The 17984-nt window shown below is 37.6% G+C and overlaps 1 long non-coding RNA gene across 4 annotated transcripts in view; it reads right to left on the reverse strand.

Moving 5' to 3' along the window:
- The window catches only part of LOC112149068, an 87070-nt gene that overhangs the window by 5316 nt on the left and 63770 nt on the right, over positions 1–17984 (reverse strand). The window contains exons 3-5 of one of the 4 annotated variants that reach the window (XR_002919734.2): positions 2108–2203; positions 1845–1954; positions 7–386 (exon numbers count right to left, since the gene is read on the reverse strand). This is a non-coding gene — a long non-coding RNA (uncharacterized LOC112149068). Of the gene's footprint in view, positions 1–6; positions 1712–1844; positions 1955–2107; positions 2204–17984 lie in introns of those variants that run through there. The other 3 variants (XR_004948914.1, XR_004948913.1, XR_004948915.1) reach the window with 3 other exon arrangements.

The raw sequence follows: 17984 nt of genomic DNA on the forward strand, positions 1-17984 counted from the left end.
AATACGCTTACTTTATGTTTGTAAAGAGTATAATTGCCCAAGACTGAATCGGCTGATTTACATGGATTATGTAAGCACTTAGATGATTTACGTGAAATGCGTGAGCTCTCAGCCTATTTGCCACGAATCGGTCCCCTGTTTCCCCCTCTGGTCATCAGCGACATCCATCAGCTGAGTTCTAAAACTTCCTGGGTCTCCAAACTACAGTTCCCATCAGCCCCTGCTGTCACTCTCAGAAGCCCCACAGCCGTTTTTCCACCTGCAATCACTCTATGTTTAGTCAGAGCACAGTGCGAAGTCTTGTTTGTGTCACTCAGCCTGCATGACTGAGCATTCTCCTCCTGACCTGATCTTCTGGTTCATCTTCGTCTTCAACTCACGTAGCACTGCCACAAAGGTATTCAAAGGAAAAAATAAATAAAGAATAATTAGAATACTGATATGAATAGTTTGAAAAACAGCTTGAAAAATAAAATGGCTCTAACACAAATAGAAAGTGTTTTTTTCTGTATAAATATTGTGTAGAAGTTTGTGTTAGGTTTTTGTGAATTCTGGAGGAAGTGGGCGGAGTCATCACCAAGGAAATAAAAGAGGGAAAGTTTGAGGCGTCAGATGAAGGAATAAGAAAAAGGTTGGGGAACGCTGTGAGGGACACCAGAAAGAAATAAAAAAGGATAACCTCCCCACGAAGGCTGGATTAAGGGGGAAACAACATCCACTTTGGTGACATCATTCCATTTTTTTTTTTTTTTTTTTTTGGACTAGTGTTTCCTGGTGGATCTATATTTTTGTGGACATGGACATTTTTGTCTGGATACTGGGAAAAGCGACTAAAAAGCCTAAAGAGACTGAAAAGAATAAGAAGACTTTTTCTCATTTTGTGGAATTTCAAGAATAGGTGTTCAAATGTTTGACTAGTTTCTATTGATTAAAAAGGGAAATTAGTTAAACCCTGATTTCTGTAGAGAGTATTTCATGCAGCTCGTTACACTCTGGTTGGTTGCCGCCTGCCCTGACCCTTGCCTGGACCCAGAACACTCATTAGCACTCTCTACGCGTCTTCATTCTGGCTTCTTCAGATTTTCTGACTGCTTTTCTAACAGTCTGTATCAAACAGTACTTTTATTGATACAGATTTCACAACAAGAAAAAAAATTGTGAAATCCTTTTAAAGTTTATGTGAAACTTGTAAAATTTGGGCATTTCATGCTTATGGACCCCAGGAAGACTAGCGACGAAGCTAATGGGGATCGAAATAAACAAATAAAATCCACACATTATGAATGTTAAGTGTTGCAATTGTGTTTGACACCCCTGATTTTCGTGGATTGCGTAGGCAGTCCACACCAGCTCAGTGGCCCTCTGGTAGAGTGTCTGCCCTGGCACTGGAAGGTCTTGAGTTCAAATCCAGGACATACCAAAGACTCTAAAACATTGGAGCATGACACTCAGCATCAAAGGGTTGGATTGGGGGTTAAAACCACCAATTGGTTCCTGCGCGCAGCTGTGTCATCACCTCACCACTCCCCAGGGGATGGGTCAAATGCAGAGAACAAACAGGACTTAATATTACTATCCTAAAGTGCTGCTTTTGTCCACATCAGAATCACTTACAGTCAAAGATTAACAAAATGTCAAAGAGCGTGTATCATTTAGGTGAGGACGGCGACATCTCTGGTCAATATGAGTACTGCAGATTCCCCTGATGTGACTGTAAAACACCATAGACGCACAAACAAAGAGAAGGACCGTCAAACTCTGCTGCTGTCGGAGCAACAATCCACGAAAGGCCTCTCCTCGGTGTGTGAGTAAAGGCCAGCGCTTTGAAAAATAAGTCTTCTCACCTGACAAGGCGAGTCCAATAATCAGCGGTGTTTGGGAGCAGAGGGGGACCCGTGGGGACTCATCCCACACACAGCTTGAGGCGCTTCCCTCACAGTGGACTCTGGGTGAGCTGCAGAGTCAGAACGATGCGCCTTTTATTGGAATATCAAAACATTCACATGAATTGCTTTCACATCCAAGCCTTTTTTGTTCTGAGTGTTTGCAGAGTAAGGATGAAAAAAAAGGGAGTGTTTCTGTTTCAGTGGAGTTCCCAAAGATTTACCGTCAAACTCTTGACCTGAGATGAATCTTTATCGCTGCCGAAGCTTTAAACTTGTTTTTCTTCCCCTCAGCACTTTAAGAAGAGGCCTGCTGGGACCTGGAGCCAGAGGGGGATGAAGACAGAAGGACTGCATGATTAGTGTGGTTATCTGATGGACGGTCAGGAACTGCGATAGGCCGGAGACAAACACAGATGCTATCGGCATCATTATGGAGTGATTTAAAGACTGACGATTCTCTCACCGAGCATTCCTCTGGGGGTTTATCCATCAGTTAATCAGCGGTGATGCAGAGCATATTTCAGGCTACTCTGCTTAGGCTTTTCATCCTATTTAAGAACTTAAAAGGAAAATACTTTAAATATTTAACACTGTAAAGCTTTAACATCACAGAAAGCAAAGACTGTAAAAGATAGACAGACCCTCACTTGTCCATACATGGATGACTGAGAGGGATAAACATGTTTAACAGTACAATCGTATAGTCACAACTGCTCCTACAGTGAAATGTGCGAGAAAAAAAATGGACAAACCTGTATGCATGAGGCCCACATGAAATCTCAAGTCAGTGTGCAGACACATTTTTGCTCTAAGGACATGCTGCCGGCAACAGGTCAAAAGGCTAAGACAGGGTAGAGTAGGTGAGATGTAGGTGTGTCTTAAGGATATTTCATTTTTCCAACCCCCTCAAAACCTGTGGACCTCATAAGGATTCATGAGTGCAGTTCAATAAATTCTTGATTGTTAGAAATGAGGAAAACAGACATTCAGACTGTAGTTTGTGTGCGTATCCTATGGACACATGCACGTACACACCCGTGTATGGGCCATTCATGTATGGTCAGTAAAGAGGGGGTTGATTCCAAGTAGGAACCGTTATGATTTACGCGGTTCTACTGAAACTGAAAGAAGCTGCTGCAAACGGTGAGGCATTTTGGTGCTTAGTTTCAGTAAAGGTCAGGAGCGTGCCGCGCAGCGCCCAAGTGTCTGCTTTTTACATCACATCACAGAAGTTTGACAAGTCAATGCGTCATATCAGCCAATCAGGAACTCAGCTTTGGGCACGTGACGCGTTCAGCGACCCGATCAGTGGGTGTGTTGTGGTAGGGTTCCGGGTCGCGGATAGGACTCTGGACACGCGCCTCGCCCTTCTCGCAGATATCCCCAGCTGCCGAGGGTCTCCTGGCATCTGACTTAGAACTGGTGCAGACCAGGGGTCAAAGTGACAAAGAATGTCCAAGTGAAGAAATTCATTGAAGCTCAGGTTTACTCGTACTTCTTCCTTGGTTTTAACATGGTTCATTCATGATTCATCTGTGAAAATTTCAGGGAAAGACCACAACTTATCTGACTTTTTCCACATATATTCATGTATGACCAATTTTCATACGTGTAATATACGCAAATGTCTATGTAGTGGTAGTGTGACACGGCCTTTACTTTAGCCTCATGGATATTTCATGCTACACTTACCACAAGAGCAAAATAGTCTCATTTTCATTGCGTCATTTAAGGTGGCCATAAGAGTTTCAAGACACACCCACACTCTCCTTAAGATGAGGACACTCCTGTCCATGGTCCATATAGGTCAGCTAATGTTGTTCTAGACTTGTGGATTTGATGGTCATCCATCAGTTAAAAGCTTTTTTTAAAATATAAATTCAATTTAAAGTATAATTTTAAAAAAGTTAAGGGTCATAAAAATGTACCCCTAAAAGAGGAGTCAGATTTTAAATTGAAGGTAAAGTCACTCATTTCTTTGGCTTTAACTGTATTTCAAACCCGCCTCAAGGAGGAAGTACAAGTGTCGGCTGCTGCCAGAGGTGCAAAAGTACAAGAAAATATGCAAATTATACATCAGTATTCGCTTCAAATCACACTTGCTATTGTGCAAATGTCACACACCTGCTAGGAATTTAGGATAAAGCTTGAATTGGATTCACAAAGCTGATTCCTCTCGTACTTTGTTGAAACCAACAAGGTCAGAAATTCTTAGATAAAATGTCCCGATTACCTCACAGATGCTGTGGAATCACTTTTGGAAATTGTACCTTATTTGTTCTGTACTCGGTTGGTGGCTAACAGTGGAATGAAAGCAAAATGCTGCAAAACAAAAACCCCTTAAGCAGAAATTTACTGTACATTTCTCTGATCATCAATTACAAAATCAGATAAACATGATGTGAACAATTCCAGACAACAATAATCATATTTTTTCTCACATTTATTCTTCATATTGAGACTCAAGTCTTAAAGAGAAAATACATAAATAAATTGTAGAGGCTGCAACCCTTTTTGATTTAATTCCCTTTTTACCTCTGGGACATATAAGTGAAGTCGTGTGTCTCATACATCAGTCTTTTTTGCAAATTTTCTGTGTGATTTTCTTCACATTTTCTGATTTTTTTTTAAATTGTTCTCAGAAGTTCTGCAGATTTTTGTGTTATTGCTCCCAGAATTTTGTGCGATTGTTGTTCACAGAGATTTTTTTTTGTACATTGGTTCAAAGAATATGTGACATTTTTGTGTGATTGCTGTTCTCATAATTATATGTAGCAATTTGTGTGTAATTATTTGTCTCTAGTTTTTGTAGTATTCTGATTCTGAAAGTTCTTGAAATTTTTTTTGTGATTCTGAGAATGTTTGCAATTTTTTGCGTCATTGTTGTTCTCCGAATTCTAGCATTATGTACAGTTACTGTTCCCAAAGATTGTTTAGTGCAATGGTTCTAACAATTTGTGGATTTTTTGTGTGATGGTTGTTCTCACAATTGTAGCATTTTTTGTGTAATTGTTTGTCTCCAATTTTTTGTAATATTCTGATTCTGAAAGTTTTGCAATTTGTTTTGATACTGTTGATCTCAGAATTTTAGCATTTTGTGCAATAATGTTCCCAGATATTTTTTTTATTTTTATTTTTTTTGGGCGAAATGGTTCCATTGCAATTTTTGTGAGATTCTTCTCATAATTGTAGCAATTTGTGTGTATTTGTTTGTCTCCAATTTTTTGTAATATTCTGATTCTGAAAGTTTTTGCAATTTTTTGTGCAGTTCTCAGAATTTTTTTATTTTTTTTGTGAGACTGTTCACATAATTTTAGCAACTTTTTGTCCAGTTGTTTTCTCAGAATAAATGCTTTTTTGTGTGATTGTTGTTCTGTTTCCTGCAAGAAAAGACAAAAAAAAAAAATGCTGATTTTTTTGCATGAGTTGTTTAAGATTAATAATTGATATATATATATATAAATAATTGTAATATCATTAGCAAACAAGCAGAGGTTAGCAGGGGCTAACCTCACACAATCTAATTATTATTTCACTAATAAATTTTACAGTATGTGAACTGTATCAAATTAATATGAAAACTTAAAAAACACACATACATATATATATATATATATATTAGTGATGTATTTCTTAACAAATGTGTCTAAACATTTTAACTTTATAAACTCAAAATTGAATTGAGTTGAGAGGATTAAAGAGCAGGCAAAAATCAGAATCGATCCAGGTTCTGGTGAATCAAATCAAATCAATTCTGGAAATTATTGGTGATTCTCTGTCATATTTTAAACCCTCTGGTCACTATGGTGACTACTAAATAAGTTACTATCTCTTTATTGCATTGGTTTCTAAGAAAGATGAAAACAATCGTGAAAAAATCTTCACCAAGGCTTTCATTGCTCGTTCATCAAAGGCAATAACTACATTCAAGGCTACATGTTGTTGGTTACACTAATCAACCAACCCTAACCCTTCCTCCGGGTTCGTGCTGCCAGTGTGGAACGTTCTTTCTTTGGCAGCACGGACTCACACGTGCAAATAGTCACTTTCTTTCTTTTTAATGCATCCCACTTGAATATGTTTTTGTCCTGTTTTCTGCTTATTAGCGGAGATAGTTGGACACGTGAAGCAGGTAAATGTTTCATTTTTCTTTTCCCAACGATCAGAGCTGATGCTGCAGCCACAGGCTGCAAGTAGAGGAGAGAAAAAAAATCAATCATCTGGGCAAATTATTCTGAATGTTTGTTTATTTATTTTCAGTTTACCGTTGAATAAAAACAATTAAGGTTTGCCAAAAAAGTACATAAAACTAACAAGTGTACATAGGTCATCTCTAAATTCCTGTTTTCAAAAGCGTTAAAGCTTTCTGATGAGTCCCATCAATGGGTGGACTGTGCAGAGGTTGAACTGTTGTGATTGTGACCCAGCACTCTTCACTAAAGCCTCTTCTGATTTCAGACACATCATTACCATTAACACTGACTACTAGCTGATGAAGCGATTTGGATGATTGGCAAAATGTTTCAATAAGTCCAGATACCATGACTCATCACCTGGATGAAAAAGAATCAAAACCATAATGCAAGTGTGAATACTGTAAGCTGAATGCGGTCGCTAAATATGTCAGAGCTGATAGCTGAAAACGCTGAAACTGACAGCTGAAAACACTGAATTTGAAAAATTGTCAAAATATTAGCTAAGTGCTAAATTGGCAAAAACTGGAAAAATGCCTAATTTTGACAAAAAACTAGCATAATGCTAAAATAATAGCTAAACGCCAAATTTGCCTAAAGAACTTTAAAACATGTCTAATTTTATCAAAACAGCTAGCATAATGCTAAAATACTAGCTAAACTCAAAATTGGGCAAAAAAAAGGAAAAATGTCTAATTTAGCCAGCATAAAAATAAAATATCATCTAAACACCAAATTAGCAAAAAATAAATAAACAAATAAATAAAAAATGAAAGAGTCCAAATAAGCAAAAAAAAAAGAAAAAAAACAGCTAGCATGTGACTAAAATAAAAGCTTTCAAATTAATTTAAAACAACTATAGTTGCTGAACATTTTAAAGTTTGAATGGTCACTCTATCTGAAAGAATTCAGAGGTTCACAAGTTTCAAAGTGCACCAAGTGTTTGAAAAATTTGAGCACTTTCTCATTTATTTCCTTTGAGACATATTTTGCTGAATATTTCAAAAACTATAAAGTTTATAAATATATATAGTACAAGCAGTAATGTCCTGAACAAAATGACAACTTCTAAAATTATAAATCATTTTTTAAGAGATGTAAACTATAAAGATGTATATTAAAGCAACAGGAGACACAAATACACCTAAATTTGGTCACAAATGTGCCATTTCTTATGAGGGTGAGCAAATGTGATGCTTTTGAGAAAAGGTGTGAAATCCTGTATTTTTCAGCACATTCTGGTAAATTTGGTGCGCACAACGTTTCTTTGTAAGTGTTGTTTTTAATTAAAAAAGCAGTCTGGCAGAGCAGTTAATGACAAATCATCGAAGGATTTCTCAAGGATTTATACTTATTTCCAACCTAATATAAATTAATAAATGCACAAAACAGTAACCTTGTTATTAAAGCAGAACAAATTCTCTCTTTATACTGTGAATTGTTGGATTATCCCTTATGGTCAATCAACAGATAGGATGAAATAGATGTGGAAACACTAAAAATGAGCAAAATTGTGTGTTTTGGTGATTTATTATGTGTAAAATACCATTAAAAAATGTGGATCTCCATGTTTTTCACAGTTGATGTGGAGTTTGACCTGATCTATTCACTGCTGTATTGTGTGTCCTTGGCGGCGCTGAAGGCTCACTCAGATTAAAGAAAAGGTGGACTGGTTTTTCTCTCTTCAGATGGAAATATAAACATCTGAACTGAGTCAAACTAATTCACAGTCCTGCTGCATTTCAGATCAGGTTGTTTGCAATTTTAAACCAAAGTCTACATATGAGACTCCTTAGCAGCTCTCTGATCATGTGTACGTGTCATCTTCCAAATAAACACGTTGCATTAATAGGATTTTTTTTTTCATTTAGGTTATTCATTTTTACAATAAAGAACATTTATTTTGCTTTTTCTGAACAATCGTATCACTTTTATTTTCATCTTTAGGCCGCAGTGCATCATATTTATACTTATAAATGTACATAAACTCTTAAAACTCATCTTTTTAAAATTGCTTTTAATCTTTAATTTTATTTCATAATTTGTATTTCCATTTTTAAATTGAATGTTTGCTTTTTCATGTTATTTGTTTTCTATCTTTTAAAAGTGCTGTATAAATAGAATGTATCATTATAATATTATTATTAATTCCTCATAACTGTTGCTAATGGTAACAGTGTTATGCATCCTAGTTTCTTACTGGAGGAGGGCTGAGTGGGACAGATACCCAGCAGCCTTTGCCCCACTGTAAATTGAAGGACCAAGAGTGTTAAAAGTGTAAAGCAAAGTACCATATTTATTGGACTACTAGTTTCAATTTTTCAAAAATCGACAGTGCGTGCACATTATGTGAGAATTCTGGTTGAGTTTTCTGATCTCGAACTGCTTTTTGGGGATCCACGGCACTTAGAAATGTGTCCAAATATTTTTAGAACAACTGAGGTAGAGTATGGAGCCGACTCGCTTGATGGATTATTGGAGCATTATGGTAACTGTACTCAGGATTCTGGTGGCCCGGTGTCCCAAACAAGAAGGAAACTTCTATAAACAAATAAACAGCTAATGCTCAGTTATTATATTTGTCAGGATAACCATTCTTACTCTACAACCTTTTTTTAACATGTTCTTGATAATCCATTTTTTTTAATTCTGTAGTCCAAGTTAGTCAAGTTGTGGCCAATCAGATCCCTCGACAAAAATGTGGACCGTGGGTAGGCTAACGAACCATGGAAACAAGGCCATTTGGGGCCCACTTGGCCTTACTGGCTGGGGCACCTGTTGTGTCTTTGATTAGTGATTAAAAAAATCTTTATGTTGAGCTGGTTGAATAAACTTTTCTCTTCATTATTGTTACAATTGAAACAAAAAAAATAGACTGCACGGATTACAATGTTGCAACAATAGGAACCAAATTTCTCTTACAGGAAAATAATACGCCACCTATAGGGTCAAATAATAAAAAATAAACCAATAAATCTTTTATCAATTATGTTTATGGACCTGTTGGTGAATCATAATTTACAATTTGTTCTACAAACACCATTTTCCTTTTGGACACCATCTGAACAGAACGTTTCCATGAACCGCCTTGTGTTTAGTGTCCAGTCCTGAAGTCCGGATTCCCGTTCAACACGGCCTTCACAACAGCCCAGCATAACGACTGTTTTACGTGCACGAGAAGCAAAGGAGCAGCCGCGCTGTTGTCTGCTGTGATGGCATTTCTGTATTCTCCACATGGAATAGTTCCATTTGAGAACTGAATCATGTGTCAACATTTCCCTGCTTCCTATCTTCCCCCGGGCGCTTTTTCCTGTGCGAAGCTGCCTTTAGCCCCTGCTGACCCGTGTAGTTCTGCAGGAGGATGCTGTTAGCCTTGGGAGAAACAAACAGCAAAAAAAAGGAGAGAAACTCTCCCTCTTTCAAAGACTGTCTTTAATAATAATGTTCGCCCTGTGGGTGTGAGTCATTTCCTCTGAGCTGCTGCACAACATCTCAGAATATCGGAGACTGTGGCTCCTTTGAATCTGTGAGAACAGTTCATCTCATGCCTGCTAAGACATTAGAAAAAACATAAATACTGTTTGGAGTGAAGCTCTGAGACGATGAAACACTAATACCAAAGACAAACGACTCATCATTAGTCGTGATAGGCTAATAAAATGACTGTGTCCACATGTCAAGGCCTCATAGTTGATTAAAATCACTTTAACGCGACTTGAGACCATAGAATTCCCGCTTTTCAGGAAGTGATGAGTTATTGCCCGTCTCATCGCAGAGGACGGCTACGTGCTTGACTTTGGGCAAGGGCGCTCCGGAACGCACCGGCGCCACATGGGACTCGTGGATTTTCACACTTCCTGACACCCATGTGTAATCGACAGCGACAGGCCCTGAGTGACGGCATCAGGCGCGAGCCCGGACGCTCAGGTGGACAATGATTCCTCAATCACGGCTGTGACTGAAACAGATCCCGTCCTTGCTGCGCGGCGGTAATACTTTAGTCACACGAGGAGTCTGTTCGCTGCATATTGTGTCGCACGTTTGCTTTGTTTATCTGGAGGTGGCAGGTTATTTAGGAGGCGAGTGACAGCTGCATTAAGATGATAAGGATTTCATGAAAATGAAATCCTTCCCAATCATCGGCCATCTCTTCTCATATATCACACGTGAAGATCAAAGTCAACAAAGACAAGTCTTACAGGAAGAATTTATTGCAGTCATAAATATAATCCTTAATGCTGCAGTTTCTTTTGGCTTCCATAAAACCAGAGCATCCGTCTACAATCATTTTCCTCTCATTTAAATTTTCCATCTGTGACCTTCAGAAGAACCTTTTTATTTAAACTAAGAAATGAGGCAACCTTCACGGGGACTCTGGTGCTGATTGGTTTGTTTCTCTGCTGTTCAAAAAAGCAATCTGAACTTGAAATGAATTTTTTTCTCCTCCTTTTTTTTTTTTTTTTTTTTACCAAAGCGGGTAATCAAACAGCACGAGTCCACGCTGATCAAAGTAAGGAGGCTTGTGTAAACGGGATCAGATGGATGAGGGGTGAGAGGAAGAGCGTGCTCCAGGAAACGCAGAAACAAAGTATTATGCATGCCTCCTACATGCGCTGACATCAGAGGTCTGCACGATAACCTGGAAGTATAATGACCTGAATGTGAAACTGAAAAACAAACAAATAAACTGAACTAGAGAGAAGAGGAGTTACAACATGGAAAAGAGGTTTCTGTTTTGAGTTTGATGTATTAAGACTTCAGTTTTGACAAAAATCAGAACAGGGTTCTTATAAAGTATATTTAGTTAAATGTATCCCTATATGTTCAGTCATAGTTCTTTGTCTGGATCTTCAAAGATCCTCTTTATGATGGAGCGAAAACACAAACGTCACCAGAGAGAAAAAGAAGACCACAAATATCAGCTCTAATCCATAAGAGAAAAAAGCCTCAAACTGTTTATTCTGAAGAAATACCCAGAATTCAAGGGGGCAGAGGAGGCTAGAATCAGACTTTACCTGAGAGATTTATGTTGCCATCACCAGTTCTTCTACACAAGAGAGAAGAACAGGAAGTTCAACTCCTGGTCAAGAATCCGTTTATCCCATGGCGTTCTCACTGGACGACCAGGAAGTTTTTCTTGTTTGTCTTTTTCTACTGTTTATTAGAGCGTGTGCGCCATCTACAGTTAGAAGAGACTTGTGAGACTTGTTGGAAGCCGTGTGAATCCTCCTCCCGGCCGTTTCTTTCACTGCTCTATTCCGATAACTTGAATATTCATTTCTCCAATTTCCAAACGTTTCAGTGAATTAAAAGTGACGTCACACAAAGTGCTGTCACACACATCTTTTTTTTGTATGATTAATTAATCGCAAAGATTTTTAACCAAACGACTGATGTGAAAAGCCTCATTTTATTTATATTTGTGACATTGTGTCAAAGTAAAAGATCAAAATACAACTAAAATGGAGGCTATATGAAGTTATTATGATTATTTATATTTAAAAGACTTTCAACCTTTACTTTGACACCGCTGAGGGTAATGATTTTCAATATTAAACTATTAACAAAACAGGAAAAAGAAAACAAAAGGCCCAAATATGGTCCAGTTAACTACATCAAAAATATTGACCTCAAACTTCATATTAATGCAATAATTCAAATGTTGATATACTTTATTCCACAGTTTATCACAACAGCAAGACAGAAGAAAAAGTGATTTTAGTTTCTTTTAACCTATTTGATCATTTTAAAGACTGGGATGAAGCAGAGAAGAATAGAGTACCTAAGAAAGAAGAAATGAAACATCAAGGAGGAATGAACTATTTAGACTCTTGGTTTTTTATTTTAAATACACATTTGGTTCATCATCTGGACAAAAACATTCGCTAAGAGGTGAACTTTCCCTCTGAAATGAGGATTTTTTAACTTCTCGTGACGATGACTTTTCGAGAGGCAGCAAGCAGACGGCTCAGGCCTCCGTCGGCCGTGACGGCCTGTGAGAGGAGACACTGTGCGCTGAAGTTGTTACCATGACAACGTGCGTTTTTAATAGTCCGCTTTGGTAAAAAAAACTATTTAAACTTAAAAATATAACAAGGCTGCAGTTCTAATAATTGATTTAATAATCTATTTCTCTTAAATGACAGGTATGAGGAGGATGTTGCTCGTCCAGGTGTGCATAAACACTGAAGTAACGAGGTTAACGTGATAAAAAAGTGGGTTGGGTGTAGGGCTGCCACGCAGGAAACCTGAGTTCAATTCCCACAGAGCTTAATCCAGCGTGGGTTCTTAGGCCGGACCTTTGACGCTGCTGCCTCACTGGATCCTCCTGTGCCTTTCAAACACATGTTTGTGTCAGGAAGGGCGTCAGGTTAAAAACTCTCAGTCAGTTCACTGTGAACAACAACATGTTAGGGCAGGGGTATTCAAATCCAGGCCTCGAGGGCCGGTGTCCTACATGTTTTCCAACCAACCTTCCATTGAAGCTCCTTATTGGCTGCTAATTTCCAGGATCAGGTATGTTTAGCCAATAAGGAGCTTCAATGGAAGGTTGGTTGGAAAACATGTAGGACACCGGCCCTCGAGGCCTGGATTTGAATACCCCTGTGTTAGGGTATACCCCGCCTTTGCCTTTGCCAGGCAGATAGCAGGGATAGGCTCCAGCATCCCTGCAGCTCTAAAAGGGATAAAGCAGCTTTAGAAGTGGATGGGTTGATGGTTATGTTAGCCGGATGTAATTTAAAGATTTGGTTTTTCAGGACATTTGGCTAAAGTGATCATTCTGTGAAGCGATCAGCGTCTGTCTGCAAACTCAACTCTTCAGCTCATTTTGTGGTTTTCTACCTCGTCTTTGGTGTCTCTGGTTGTTTCCTGTCCTCACAGTCAGTGCCGATGCTCATCCTCACTTTGATTCTGATGGAATTCCTTTTTTTCATTAGGGGGGACACATTCTTCCCCTCTGTCAAACAGTACGTGCTCAAAAACACTCACTTCCTTCTCTAGTCTCATTTTAAAGTGTTGCTGTAACAGTTTCATCTAAGAGGGAATTAGAATAAATCAATCTGAGAGGGTTTTTTTGTTGTTTGATTTTCCTGTTAAGGACCTTCAGATGACCTCGTTGGTGAGAAGCCTCCTCTTAAATAAACTAAACTAGAATCCTTTTAAATGTCTGTGACTCTTTAAGACAAAACATGATTCAGCAAAGCATTAGATGTTGAATATTCAGAATCTTAACCCTATCTTGACCATTTAAACTAAGCACAACTTGAGAGCGTTGAAGTGAAATTCTTTGGCAAATAAGAGACAAAAAAATCCTTCAGTTGATGAGTTTTGAAGTCAGTTTTTACAATATTGTGTGAAGAATAACTTTGATATTTGATACTCCTAGAATAGTAGCTCCTAATTTTAGCAACAATTGAAAAATGAAATCCTGGAATCACTTATAATATTAACAATCTAATCGCAAACCTAAAAAAAAAACAAAAAACTAATTGGGATTAATTGATTAAAAAAATAGCAAATTAATCACAAACCTGAAAAAAAAAGTTAATCATGATTATTCGACTAAACAAATGTACAAATTAATCGCAGACCTGAAAAAAATAATTGTGATTAATTGATTTCAAAAATTAATTAATGTCCTGAAAAAAATTAATTGTGATAAATTTTTTCAGCACATGCTGTAACTAAAAAAATTAATCACGATTAATTTTTTCCCAGGTTTGCTATTAATTGTTTTTTTTTTTTTTGATCGATTTCTGGCCCTTTATTTTTAATTAATGCTGTCAGTCGATAAAAATAATTAATTGGATTAATCACAATTTTGGATTTTGATTAAACACATTAATTGTAATGTTTTACTAGGTACATTTTATATGACAAATTCTGGCTTTTAAACACAAATAGGCCAGAAAGAAAACATTTCCTTCATTTATTGTTTGACATTTTTTTACTTATCAAGTGTTTACCCAGAAGCCATAAGAAATGAACCTGCACACCTAAAAAAAAGATAATTTCCCTTAATAATTATTAACACGTTAATTCCTTTTGATTGATTAGTTGCATATAAACTGCATAAATGAAACTCTTAAAAAAAAGAGAAGAATTCATACATTTGCTGAACATTGTTATGCAGATCCATGCTTTATGAATCATTTAAGGTCAAGGCTTAATTTTCGTTGTCGTGTACTCAGACGTAACCATCTGAACTGAAGCATTTGGATGCCCAGCCTCCTTTTGTTTAGATTCTAGTGTCTGTACAGTTTTCAGCCACAGCAGGCAGCTGCGGTTCTCTCCGTGAGCTCTTTTAATGTCTTCTGTTCATTAGTTCCTCAGCACCAACCGGACGGCACACGGTTTGTGACTGTGGTGAACACAGTAGAGCATTTAGCAACTTAACGCATTAAAAGGAAGAAAAAATAAGAAGTCTAAATTGCATCCAGAGATGATGAGAAACCGCAGCGCTGCTTTGTAGATCCATGAATGCCGGTTTGTGGGTTTTGACACGGCTGGGTATTCAACTCTAGAGCCTTCAAACAAGACATTCAGTTCTTTTAAAGCATGAACTGTACGTTTCCTGTAGCAACCAGAGTGTTGAAATGATCAACGAGTTCTTGTGTGTGCCCTTGTTTTACTTTTATGTTATCCATATTTTATCCATAGTGTGCGTCTGCAGTAGGTTGGTGCTGTTCAGGTTACAGTTTGTTCCATTACAACTCCCTTTGCAAAGTCTTCTTTTCATCTGTGGATGTTGTTTTAGGTGAGTTTTGAAAGCTATATTAAGACTTCTGTAGGTTTCTGTAAGTGTTTTCTGAACAGTGTGTTTCCTGCCAAGGATCACTTGAGGTTTTTCATTTGTTCTGCCAGATGTTTGTGATGTTTGGTGTGTCCAAGCATGGGTGTCCTTCAATCAAATCCGTGTGTGACCAATCCACTCCTATCCACAATGAGGGGGCAGGGGAGCTCATGGATTTGGGTGTACCACATATTTTTGGGGCTACGCTTCTTTGATCGGTATGTTATCTTGTTACAGTCTGGTGGTGCTTTGATTTCACAGAAAGAGTTGGGTTTGTCTTCCATATTTCATTCCTCTCTACAACTTTCTTTCTGTATTTGCCAAACAAAAGTAAGTTATTTACTTTGTCCTGTTCTGAGGGAAGCTGCCGTCCTGTGTTCTGAACATGTTAAATCAAACGGGGTGTCGTGAGAGAAGGTCAGGTGTACTGTGGGAAATCACCCATTTTCACTTATCTTAAAATATTTACCATCGCCAGGATATATCAGCTCTCTGTTCATCCAACACTGAGTAGTTTGAAACATGAAAACCATAACATTCTTTTATCTTCGAGTTCCTTTGATTCTACATTTGACTCTGATAAGAACGAAGGTACCACGATCTGCCCGCAAAAATAAGGCGTTAGCTCTGATTTTAGGAAAAGTCCCGCCCCCTTCAACTGTATCTGCCAATCATTCATTATCCATCTGACCAATCAGAAGTGGTTAATGGCCTCACTTCCTTGTTCTGATTCGTCTCAGTTCCATCAACAGCTAGCGGTGTAGCTTCCTGCAGGATCCAGCGTCAGACCAGAACAAAGTAATGAAGCTCAAAGACAGAAATCTGTCCAACATCTGTGACAGTTTTTACTACATGTCCCATAATGCATTGGGTTAAAGTGACATTGCCTCTGTGCTACACTGACCAAACAGTCTGTTCTAACAGTTTTCAAATATTCTTGATGAAATCAGAGGAACAATTTAGTTTTGCTTCAAGGTTTGTGTTTAACCTCCTGTTTCTGATGTCTGGATTGAAGGACAAATTCAGTTTCACACATTTTTGAAAGATTTGAAGTTAAGTTTGAACATAAGTGATGATAAAATAGAGTGAAACAGAGTTAAAGTTTAGTGACATATTTAAACTAGATTGAAACAATTTAACATTTTTTGTTAAAGTTACACTTTTAAGACGGAAAAAAAACAATTAATAAAAACAAAACAAAAAACAGCGTGTTCACTTTTTGTGTAGTTACAATTAACCATGAATATTATGTTCTCTTTTCTTGTGTAAAATTTGGTAATAAACCAAACATCAATCACATATTTGTTCAACCATTACAGTTGCTCTTACACAAACATTTTAAAAAGCATTTTCACTGTTTATAATCAATATGTTAATGAGGTTAAAATATAATTGCACTGAATTGGAGGGAAAAACAACAACCTGGGAAAATTTTCAAGGAAATTAGTTTAAAAATGATTATTGAAAACTGTCACAACTTTTATTACAATATTTAGGAAAAACAGCAGCAACTTCCAGCTTTTCTGTGTAAACTATTACAAAACAGACACAAGGGACTGAACATCAATACAGACTATTCTCCTTTTTTTGCATTTATAGATGCTGGTGTGATGCAGGATTTTTGTCAATAAAAAAACCTCGGCTCAAAGGCTGAAAACCACCGCTTTAGCCTGCATTTGTTTTATATTTTTAATTTCAAACGGTTCTAGCTTTTGCGGATCTGTCCATGGTCCTGAATCGGTCATTTATTTTGGCGATATTTAGTTTAGCTTGTCAGATTGAGGATGAGGACGGGCCTCATTTGGTTGTGGTCGTGCCTGACCTCAGGAGGCTGTGCTGCTTTTATTGCTTTGCGGAAGAGAACGGGGGCTACATTTACTCTGTGACTTTAAGTGAAAGGAACGTTAAGTTGCTTTATGAAGGCAGCGGAAGACCACAACAACATAAAATCTGTCTCTACAAATTTCGCAGAGATTACGAGCAGCAGAGCGGCGCTCTCTGATCAAAGTTTTTATTACTTGGAAAAAATTCCGAGGATCTCCAACTATGGAAACTTTCACCTTAGGAAAATGCCAGCAGGCAGCTCTAATTTTAGAGCTTGTAATTAATAGGGATAGGAAATTTATGAATTCTGTTTTGCTGATCAAGATGCCAAGATTAGGAGCAGATCCTCCCTCGGTACATCCGCAGAAAAAGACTGTTTATTAAAGGGAGTCTTTCTTTGTCCAGCTCTCATTCTGCGCATGCTAATGTGAAACTGACTGGAGTGGACAAGCACAGTGGAGGAGATGCATATCGCAAAAGGCCAGATTATCAGGCGTGATATGTTAAATTAAAAGTGGAACGAATCAAGTAGGAGTCTTTTTGCTGTTCCATTGAATATTAATTAGGTTAATTAACTGAGGTAAATTGCAATTTAGAGTGTAATTGGTAGTGGGATGACTTTTGAAGTTCAAACAGGACTGAGACGCAGTCACCCCTAACCATATGTTAATGGAATTTTCCTAATCTTTTGCTTTGCTTTTGCATAGATTGGATTTTACTGTCCAATTAGTTTTTGACCAAATATCCTCTAGGTCAGAGATAGAAGTTTTAACGCTGATTTGAAGACGGGGTGACACTTAGGGTGGTGCAAACCAACAGGAAGTGAGCGTTGAATATGGAGGAAATACATAGAAAGAAAACAGAGAAACAACAAGGTAAAGAGAGCGTCTTTTCATAAAGAAAAGGCTTTTTGGAGCTCTTCCTGATTGAAGAAAATCACACAGTACGTTTATGTCACTGTTCTCTCAAGATTTTGGACTCTTAAAAACATTTTTTGTGACAAAAAGGTTGAAGAAAACAGGGCTTCTAGTTGTATGGCCTTTTCATAGACCAGTATAGGGTCTAAAATCAATCTAGATTTACCATACTACAAGAAGGATCTAGACCAGAACCGAAAACATCAAACATCCACCACACTTTATCATAAAAAAATAAAGATGAAGGCCAGTTTGTATATAAAAAAGACACTTCTACTATATTCAAATAACCTTTATGGAATCAAGAAAACAGCACAGTTTTAAGCATGTTAAAGATATAAACATGCAGCACTCAAACATGTTTAAAGAA

The sequence above is a fragment of the Oryzias melastigma genome, linkage group LG13 (genome assembly GCF_002922805.2).
Source record: "Oryzias melastigma strain HK-1 linkage group LG13, ASM292280v2, whole genome shotgun sequence".
Taxonomy (NCBI): Eukaryota; Metazoa; Chordata; class Actinopteri; order Beloniformes; family Adrianichthyidae; genus Oryzias; species Oryzias melastigma.